The sequence below is a fragment of the Gavialis gangeticus genome, unplaced genomic scaffold (genome assembly GCF_001723915.1).
Source record: "Gavialis gangeticus isolate Ggan-Ray unplaced genomic scaffold, GavGan_comp1, whole genome shotgun sequence".
In the NCBI taxonomy this organism is placed as follows: domain Eukaryota; kingdom Metazoa; phylum Chordata; order Crocodylia; family Gavialidae; genus Gavialis; species Gavialis gangeticus.
Genome location: NW_017728992.1, coordinates 33,136,455 through 33,146,643, shown reverse-complemented (window position 1 = coordinate 33,146,643; position 10,189 = coordinate 33,136,455).

The following is a 10,189-nucleotide window of genomic DNA, read 5'->3' as shown; positions in this document are numbered from 1 at the left end:
TCCCCCCCCCCCCCCCAAATCCCTGCATCTATCTTCTTGAAACTTGGCAGGCTTCATACTCTTAGCAGAAGCTTCCACCCCTGCAGGTTTCATCCAAATCAGACACAAGACAACACAGTTATAGATATTTCATTGTGTCAAAGAAAATTTTAGATATGTATGCTGCCAATACAGCGAGTTAAGTCTGACATGCGCGGACAGCCTAAGTGAGTGGAAAATTCCATAGTGCAGTCAGGGCTTGCCCCCTGCTCGACCCTTAGGCCTATCAATCATGCGTGACCTAGTTTTCAGCTTGCACGTGCTCAGTCAAGTAAAAGAGCCTTACCAGACACATGCTCAGTACAGCAACAGCATGAAGTAATTTGACCAGAAATTTCCATTGAGAAAGCGATTTGATTGGCCACCAAATTCATATAAAGGGCTTGTGAACCCCCACCCAGGGGGGAGACCCGCTTAACTGAGAACAGAGGCCGTTTATCAGGGACTGTTCCTCAGTAAGGCTTCTCGGCCTATTGGTCTCCTCCCGCTCGGATTGTTGCTTCGTCTTCGACCTTGTCGTGTTCCTATCATACTGATCTCCCGGCTTTCGACTAATATTGGCACCGATTACTGACCATGACTCGGATCATCCCTACTTACCTCGACTGCATCTCCGCTTCTCTGCATCTCGGCTTTCAACCTCGGCTTTGTCTTTCGACCACCTGTTGTCCATCACTGGACTGGTGTCATGACATCGTTCATCGTTCTACGAGTTACAGTTTTGTTTGTTCGTATTCCAAAAATAAGCTGTTGACCAGCCCTGGGAATAGCTAGTGGGCAGCCGCACCTATCCCTTCGGGGGTAGAACGCAAGGGCTCGCTAGTGAACCCCATGGGCCAACAGACCCCTTTGTTGTTTATCATTTAACTGTAACTGAAGAAAGCATCAGCACCTACGCCTCACAAGCGTAAGTCAATAAATCCATTTTTGTTTGAAACCATACGAATCTCGTGCCTCAGAACTCCTCACCAGTAATCCCGCCTGTCTCGTATCTGAGCCACCACCCGGCCCACCGTGACCTTGGGGCCTTCATTTGGTTCCGACACATTGATTCCCCATTATACCCTCAGCTCTGCTCCCCTGGTTTCACGAGCTGTGTGTCTGAGGGAGCTCGCCCAAAGCTGTCTTCATTCTAAATACAGCTGTTGCAAGCAATTTGTGCTGGTGTTTGCTCTCTGCCTGCTCTGGCTAATGAGTACCAGGATCCATGAGCAATTGGATGGTCGTCTCCCCAGTCGTTGGGTGCTTCATGGAGTGGGGGTCTAACAATTAACATTGTATGCAATGTTATCCAAAAATCTGAGCTAGTACAGAGTGCACTGAATTCAAAAGTGTGAATACTATGTGGTTTATATACTATCTTACAATGAAGTGTGATTAGCCACTATAAAAATAGGAACAAATTTTATATAGAGAATCCAATCACTTCTTCAAGTTTCTGCCAGAGTTAGGAATAGGAACCCAGTCTCCTGCATCCAATTTCTAATCACAAGATGACCTATTTATGAACAAGCCAACTCTCACAGAAATATTAGAAAATACAATATAAATGGGAAAAATGCTATATAGAGCAGATTGTCTCCAACGTGAGATTCTAAGAGATGATTTTATTCAATACAGAACACCTTCCTGGTTTTAAATTGTTAAGTTCTTAGGGCATTCCCCAAGGAATCTGGATGTCCTTCTGCTTCTATATTACTATTGCTTTCCTGAACAACCAAAGATTACTTTATATAAACTTGTCATACTTGGTATGGTTCTACTATTTTTTAATCTGTCAGTATGTGAGGGTATTATCCCAGAGCAGCCTCTGTGGCACATCGTGGCACTAAAGACTTTGGTACATCATAGCAGACTCCATTTATCAAGTCTGCTGGAGCATGGTAATTACTTTCGTTAAAGCTTCCCCACCACCACTTTCCAGCATAGGGATGCTGATGCATATAGTGCTCCTGGTACTTTAATTAGAATGGCTCTTGGAGTCATTCTAATTAAAGTGCCCTCCCCCTCCAACTCCCAGGGCATGTCTAAGCACCCTTTGATTTCATTTCCCCCTTAGGTCCTATGGTAACTTTTCCAGGCCAGAGTACCTAAGACAAGCTCTCCCTGCCCCTCCACATTTTCCAGTTTAGTAGCTTATTAATTCGTGTATAGAGTATTCATAAACCAATGGCTTGAATTTGCAGCAAAGTAAATTTAGATTGAATATCTAGAAAAGCCTTCTTCATTGTTAGAATAGTGAAGCAGTGAAATAGACTACCTAGGGAAGCTGTTCCTAGGGACTTGCCATCACTGGAGGTGTTCAAGAAGAGGTTGGACAGTCTCTGGTTGGGAATTATCTAGTCATGCTGATGCTTATGTTCTATTTTAGGTATTTCCCATGCTTCTGGGCTTTGCTGGTTGTCCCTGCACTGCCCCTCACCCTTTCTGCTCCATGTGTATGGATATTTTAAGCCTTCCTCGGAGCTGTTGTTCCCAACAGTTATGGCTGGAGACTTTGACTGGAGTGTGGCAATGTTCCATCTGGGAGCATAGTCAGAAGTTTCTAGATAGAGTTTTGCCCCTCCACTCAGGGTCTGTCCAATTGCCATATCTGGTGTTAGGAAGGATTTTGCCCAGTGACCATACTGGTATAGACTATGAGGATTTTTCCTTCCTCTACAGCGAGGGATATGGCCTTCTACGTGGGATCTCTTGAACATATATTGACAACATTTTAAAGAAGCAGGACATTGATTTCTGTGGTTCCCCTGCTTCATTTGTGGCAGCTTAGGGTGTTAGATCTATGCTGTGTCAGGGTTAAGGGTAGTTTTATGCAGTGTTCAGATTATGACTTGTACTGGATGGTTTGGATACGGGTGATCCTGCTTCAGGCAGGGAATTGGACTAGGTGACGTCTGGAGGTTCCTTCCAGCCATACTTGTCTACAATTCTATTGTACCTGTGTTAAGGCCTCTCTAGATGTTAAGTTAAAGGCATAACATGATCTGATGCATGATCCATGCAATCATGCCTCCAGCCATGCTACATGTATCAATTTTCTATCCACCTTACAGTTCATTCATCTAACCCATACTTCTTTAGCTTCCTTGCAAGAATGCTGTGGGACAGCATTTCTCAAGTTGTGGGTCACAACCAAAAAGTGGGTCACTAGAAGATTTTAAAGGGCTGCAGGGAGGTCTGAGGGAAATTCTGCAAGGCTTCATGGAGCTGGGGTAGGGGAGGGAAGCATAGCAAGCAAGCAAGCACGCATCAGGGCACTGATGCGTGGAGGGGGCCACTTGCAGTAGCTGAAGGGAAAGAGAGATCCTGTGGGTCAGGGACCAGGAGGGTGTGGGTAACAGCAAGCTGATAGTTATGCTAATGGGTCCCAGTGTGAAAAAGGTTAAGAGCCACTGCCGTGGGAGACCATATCAAAAGCCTTCCTAAAGTCAAGGTACATTCTGTCCACTACTTCCCCACATCCACAGAGCCAGTTATCTTATCATAGAAGGCAATCAGGTAGGGCAGGTATGATTTGCTCTTGGTGAATCCATGCTAATTGTTCCTGATAAACTTCTTTTCCTCCAAGTGCTTAAAAATTGATTCCTTGAGGACCTGCTCCATGATTTGTCCAGGGACTGAGGTGAGGCTGACTGGTCTGTAATTCCCTAGATCCTCCTTCTTCCCTTTCTTAAAGATGGGCACTATATTTGCCTTTTCCAGTTGTATGGGATATCTCCTGATCTCCACGAGTTTTCAAAGATGATGTCCAGCGACTCTGCAATCATAGCATCCAACTCCCTCAGTTATCCACATCTGAATTGAAAAAGCTCAACACCTGAACCTCCTACTTCTACTGTCTCTTATATCATGAGGGAGTAGACTATAATTATGCATATACCTTCCTTCTCATGTCCTTCCTTGACTGGTTGGAAGAGGAACTGGCCTAGTCCACTAGGATATGACAGGGCTGCTGATCATGGTCTTGCCATAGTTGGTTGAAGAGGTCTATATAACTTGAAACATAGTTGCTTAGTACAAGGACCCAGTTTCTCTCTCCTGATATCCACTTCTAATATTTCAAGTGTATTCAGGGTGCATGTGCCATGATACAGGAGGAGATAGCTGATCCTTAAGCCTACTGTTACTTTAAATGACCCTGTTTCTAGCTGAGTCCTAAGTTGCATTTCTGAGGGTTTGGTTTTTTAACGTTAGTTTGTGTAATGCTAAAGTCCTAATTACAAACTCGTATACTCATGAACAGCAATAATACAATTCTGTTTTCACTGAAGCTACTTATGTGAGCAAAACTATTTAACTTTCTGAGTAAAGGTTATAAAAGCTTGTGCTTTGTTATGCTTTTATGACATCCCTATGGCTTTTAATATGATTGTCCTCATTTGTGACCATTCGCTAAGGAAACTTCTCATTACCACTCCACACTTATATTGTTAGAAATACTAATTGTTATCTTGTTGGTCTAAACTGCTGGTAACTCCAGAGGATGCTCATGCTTTAAAACAAAACTTGTAGGACCACATAGAAATTTTTATGACATTACTGTTTTCTCTCACCACTGGCTTCCTCTTTCCATCAATCAGTTTGCCACTGTGCACAACTTGTTGTGAAATGTGAAACCAATAATCTTTTCTAAATGGAAGTATTCAATCAAATATTAATTCTCACTTTTTCCTAAGGTCAATACCTTTTTCTTCGCAGAAATTACTTGAATTTACCACCTGGTATCAATCATTAGTGTTTTAATGATGTAGGTGAGATTGAATGTTTAGGTCTACAATTCGACTGAAATGACACTTTTTGCTGGCTAAATATATGCTAATCTGTGCTTGTTCTGATTTTCCCATTGCTTCAGCTGTAGTCACAATAAAGATATAATATTTGTCTTCTTTGTGCATTGATCAGGGATGCTTGATGTTAATGAAACAGGTGCATTATACTTTATACAGAATATTTCAGGGACTAAAATATTAAACTAACTGATGCCAGCTTTAACAATAAAGATAGCAGGTAACACTCCATACCAAATATTATTTTCATTCAAGAGAATGAAAATCATACCACTAACTTCAAGGAGATTGGGTACTCAGAAAATCTTAACTGTTTCACTATTTACAACCCTATTAAATGTATTTACCTCTTCAACCTATTAATTAATTAATTAGTAATTAATGTTGTCACATGATTTTGTTTGTTGGTTTATTATTCTTTATGTATAAACTAATACCAGAGAGAGAACTTTCTCTTGGGCTGCAGTAAGTATTTTTATTGCATGGAGTTTGTTTCAATAGGAGCAATATACTATTTGAATAAAAATAATTCCAGAATGTATAAAAATGAAACTAAATTGTATTAAAAACAAACGGACTGGGAGAAACAAGGCCTCCCAAATATAGGGAAAAACAGTAACCTTCAGCCAGCATGTGTTTATACATTTTTAGGTGAGACTATTGTATTACACAGGACCTAATTCCATACTGAGGTCATAAGACTGAATTTTTGAGTCATACTAAAAAGTTAGATATTAGAGCAGATGGCAGGAGGCATAAAATTCCATCTTTGAGTGAGATAAAACAGTGGGTAGTAGGTTACTAATCTACAAACTCAGAAGTAGACCATAGAAAGGTAACAGAATGTAATGAATCAGATCTGAAAACTTGCAATGGTTCTTTGGTACAAAGTTTTGGTTTACCATATGGTTATAACCAATTTGAGTGAATTATTTGCATATGTCGAGATAAGTAAACTGAAAGTTGTGATATTGCTAAAAAGTGCAGAGGACTCTTAAAACACATTTTCTAAACTTTAAAAAACTGGTAGGAAAGGGTGGTGAAAATAAGGGATTCTTATTAATAAGGGAAAACAAGGGATGTAGAGCTTTCCTGAAAAGTATAATGGCTTCAAGATGGCTTGAAGAAGGATGCTACATCTGCAGGATGGCTAGCTGAAAGCTGTGAAAATTCAAGTATGAACAGTGGTGGTAAAAATGGCAGTTTAGGTTCAAGACTAAAAATAAAGAGTAAAGAAAGAAGCAAACAGCTACCACATGTGGTTCTTTCCACCACAAAAAATGAAAATGTTGGATGCCAGAATAATGAAGTGATGAACTGAACCCACACAGTATGTATTAGAATAGCTGCCAACAAAATGTTTATTCTGTTGAGCAAGTCTCCAAATTCAGCTTGCAAAGAATGGACTATAGATACCCCATAACAAAACCAGGTGCTTTAGTACAAGGAGAGGGAGTAAAAATGAAAGTATTAAAATGTTGTCTGGTTCCAAAACTATACTTTCATACTAGCTTCATTGCAAAATTTGCATCCCAGGATACTTTACAGTTATTCATAGCTATAGCAGAGAGCCTGTGGTTCCCTGTTTCTTCAAGATAGAAGCAGCCTCATCAGGAAGCTCACAGGCTAGGCAGGGGACAGCAGCTGCAGGTTGCCAGAGCAATAGACTAGTGAGGCAATTAGTAGGGGCAGGCTCAAGGCTTGAGCTACTGTTGAGCTCAGAGAGGGGCAGAGTGCAAGGCTGCAGAGCCATGCAGGGGCCCAGGACCTGGGGCCAGGAGAAGCGCAGCCACACAGGGGCCTGGGGGCCAGGGGCTTAGCCACACAGGAGCCTGGGACCCAGTAGACAGGGGTCAGAGGCCCAGTGACCAGAAGGTACAAACAGCTAGTGCCTCAAAGGCCAATGAGGCTGAAGCCTCAACAGGAGAATGACAGTATAACCCCTGCAAGGCTTGGGGTGTGGTGGAGGGGAGGATTTGGAGCCTCACAATTATCCTGTAAGTCTTTGGGTACCCTGCAGGGCACAGTCGACCAGAGAGGCCAGGTGTCGGGCCTGTGGAATAGTACAGACTGGTAGGGTGCCTGAGAACCCTAGTGGGGGTTCAGTTGAACTGGAGCCACGCAAAGACCCATGGACAGTCTGCCTATTATTATCATTATTATATCATCAGGACATGGCAGAAGAGAATGTAAGGTGCCCTAGGGGTGGAGCAGGACAGTTGCAGAGCCCCCAGGTCAATGTCACTGCTACTGCTGGAACCCCAACATTCTACAATAGGGCATATGTCGCTCTGCAAAAGTTTCTTGTCCAAAACTGGTTGAAAACAAAGCTACTTCAAATTTGCTTGTGTTTGAGCTACAAATTAAAATAATAATTTGTAGCTCAAACACACATGCAAACCATCCCTATTGGATCAAATAGCCCATGCAACTTGAACCAAAAGGAAATACTAACACGAACCTCTAAGGTTATAGAGCATAGTTTTCCATTTGCATGGCCAAAAACAGTTTGTTAATCTTACCATTACAGGCGACATTTCTTTAATGGTAATGCTTACAAATGGTAAAGTTAGTAAACCTGTGAAGTAAGTATATAGGCATGCTGTTTGGCACATCAATGGGATGTGCTACCTAATAAAAAAAAAACAAAAAAAAGTTGGCAGCTTTAGCTGCGATTGATATCAGCAACTGAAATCAGCTTAACTGTCACTTTAGTTCTGCCCTGAATTCTCCATGCCCCCAGTCAATATGTCAAATTGCACAGGGAATAAGGTGAAAGGAGGCTAATTATTACACTAGCTAATTTAGGCTCATAGAAAAGGTGTAAAATGGTAATGTCTTCAAAAAGTTTTCCATGCCACCCATTTCCTCAACATGTTCCAGTATGGAAAACATATGGGAATGGATGTGGAGAGTGTCCAAATAAATTCCTAAACTCTGGCCATACTACACAGTGCAGTGGCCCATGGGAATTGTTGTACCCAGCAGTTAACAAGTTGGGTTAGTCCTTACCTTTGGTTTGATGTCAGACTGACATTTGGCATCCTGAGACTATAGGAGTTATAAGCCATTCCCCATCTTTATACCAAAGGCATTTCTAAATTGGGGATAAGCACTACCTTCCCCACAATGAGTGTCCAACTTGAAAGTGTTCTGTTTTTCTCCTTTTCCAATACTGGATTTTTGGCTAGAATTTCGTGCTAGGCCTGTTCAACATTTACTTGCTAATTGGCTTACAAATCTCTGCTTGCTGTCGAAGGAATCTGTTACTGTGTTTAGAATCATTGATTCGAATTCAAATTCAAGCAAACCTCTTCCTTGAGGTGCACTTAGCATCTTGTTTTCCAAATCTCTCCCCGCTTCCAAATCTCTCTCTGAGTTTTTGAGATGCATTTACTCCTTCAGACCTTTTATGATGGCTTTAATTAGCATCCATCTTTAAAATGCTGCAATTTTCTGTAATTGTCTGTCTTTTGGTTTTAACAGTTATGAAATTGCTCCTATCAAACAGCATTTCCAAAACAGACTAGCAACAAAGGTAACCCTGAGAATAACAGGCCCCAAAATTCAGTGACAATGTTTATTAATCAGTGCAATGAAATTAACAGCACATAGCTGAAAGAAAATCATCTAGTTCATGGGCTGAGAGAATATGACAGTTAAAGGCCTTTTAAGTACATCAGTCATCTCTTCTGCAAATCTATGCCTTTAACTTTATAAGGTATTAGTTGGTTCAGTAAATTTCACCTCTGAGGTGAAATTCCTTTTTACTTTAAGAAAAAGATTTATTAAAACCAAAGTTGTTTCTGTTATGGTTGTTAAATTCTATTGGAATAGTCTTTGAGAATCACTGGGTAATACCAAGGTGGCTCGAAAGGTCTTATTCCTTTACAACCTCTAGAGAGGTAACTTGCATAGTTAGCTTTTAAGCCAGTGTTATATTCCAGCTTTGAACAACTAAATTTTAACATTATTTTTCTCTGGTCTTGAGAAGCATTTTTGAGTTTAAATCAATTAGCTTTGTGTAATGTATGTTTTGATGAACTTTTGTGCGTACAGGTGGGATTGCTGTTAGGTGTGTGCCTCTGACCTCTACCCTGTACATCCACATCTGCTCACAGACCTTGTACGTCTAATACAGTTCAGGGAGATGCTGTAATTACCCCTCCATACTATTTGTACCTAAAATACTACTATTTTGTATCTGCCCCTTGAACACCATATAACTTTAGCGGTACATTAGTTCAGTCACATTTCCAAAAATATTGTCCAGGATCTTGCTCATTTGTGCTTTGCTTTAAATATGATTTTAGAATACAAAGAGAGAAATTAAAATCCATGTTTTCAGCTAAATGTTATCCCCTTATCTACATTTATTTTCCTTGTTTCTTGTCTACAGCACCAGAAAATTTAAAATAAATTATGTAATTAGGTAAAAGATAGGTTTAATTAGTGCTAATCATTATACTGTTAAGACAATGTAAACATGTTCTCATTATTATACTATCCTTTCCTCTGACCCATTCCTTCACTCTGCTTGCATCACTGTCTTCTTCCTATTGACTATATATTTGTACAGCACAAAACACAGTTGGCCCCAGAGCCTTAAGGGATGTTTAAGTTCTGTAGCAACACAAATGAAAACCTCTCTTACCACTTTTATTTACTGGTATGGATAGAATAAGCTCTTCCTGCATGATAGCTATCCAACGCGCATTTCTGTGAGGTTTTTTCTTTGGTCTACACTTTGGTAGTAGCCGAGTCCATCTGCTCCTGTTTGCATGCTCCAAGCATGGAAATGTGGCAGTGAGGCCTTTCTGGGTATGTACTACATGGTCAGTCTGAAGACAACTGTTCCCACACTTGCTGGAAACTCTTTCTAAGGATACCACTGGTATGTTGTCATTGATATACTGGGTGTTGCATGCTTGACAGCACTGGTGCTATGCAGGGCCATATCACATGAGTAGCTTCTCCCTTGCCTTGTATTTATTATGCATGTGTTTGATTATATATGAAGAAATCATCCTATTGATTTCAGTGGGATTATTCTTGCAAGTTAAGTATGCACATATGCATTGCTAAATTTGAATCTAAGAACTTATATTTAAATTCAACATAAGAAGTAGGAACATGATTTAACAAAGGAAAGTTGTCTTTCATCTGCACCCTCCACCACCTGCTCCTTTGAAATGCAAAAGGATTCTAGAACATTGCTCTTTCTTGGGCACCATTGTATTACTATTTATTTATGTTTATACTTCCTTGTTGAAATCTTTATATATGTGTACAATATATAGCTATCTATATATAGATCTCTCTCTCTCTTTCTCTCTCTCTCTGTGTGTGTATATATATAT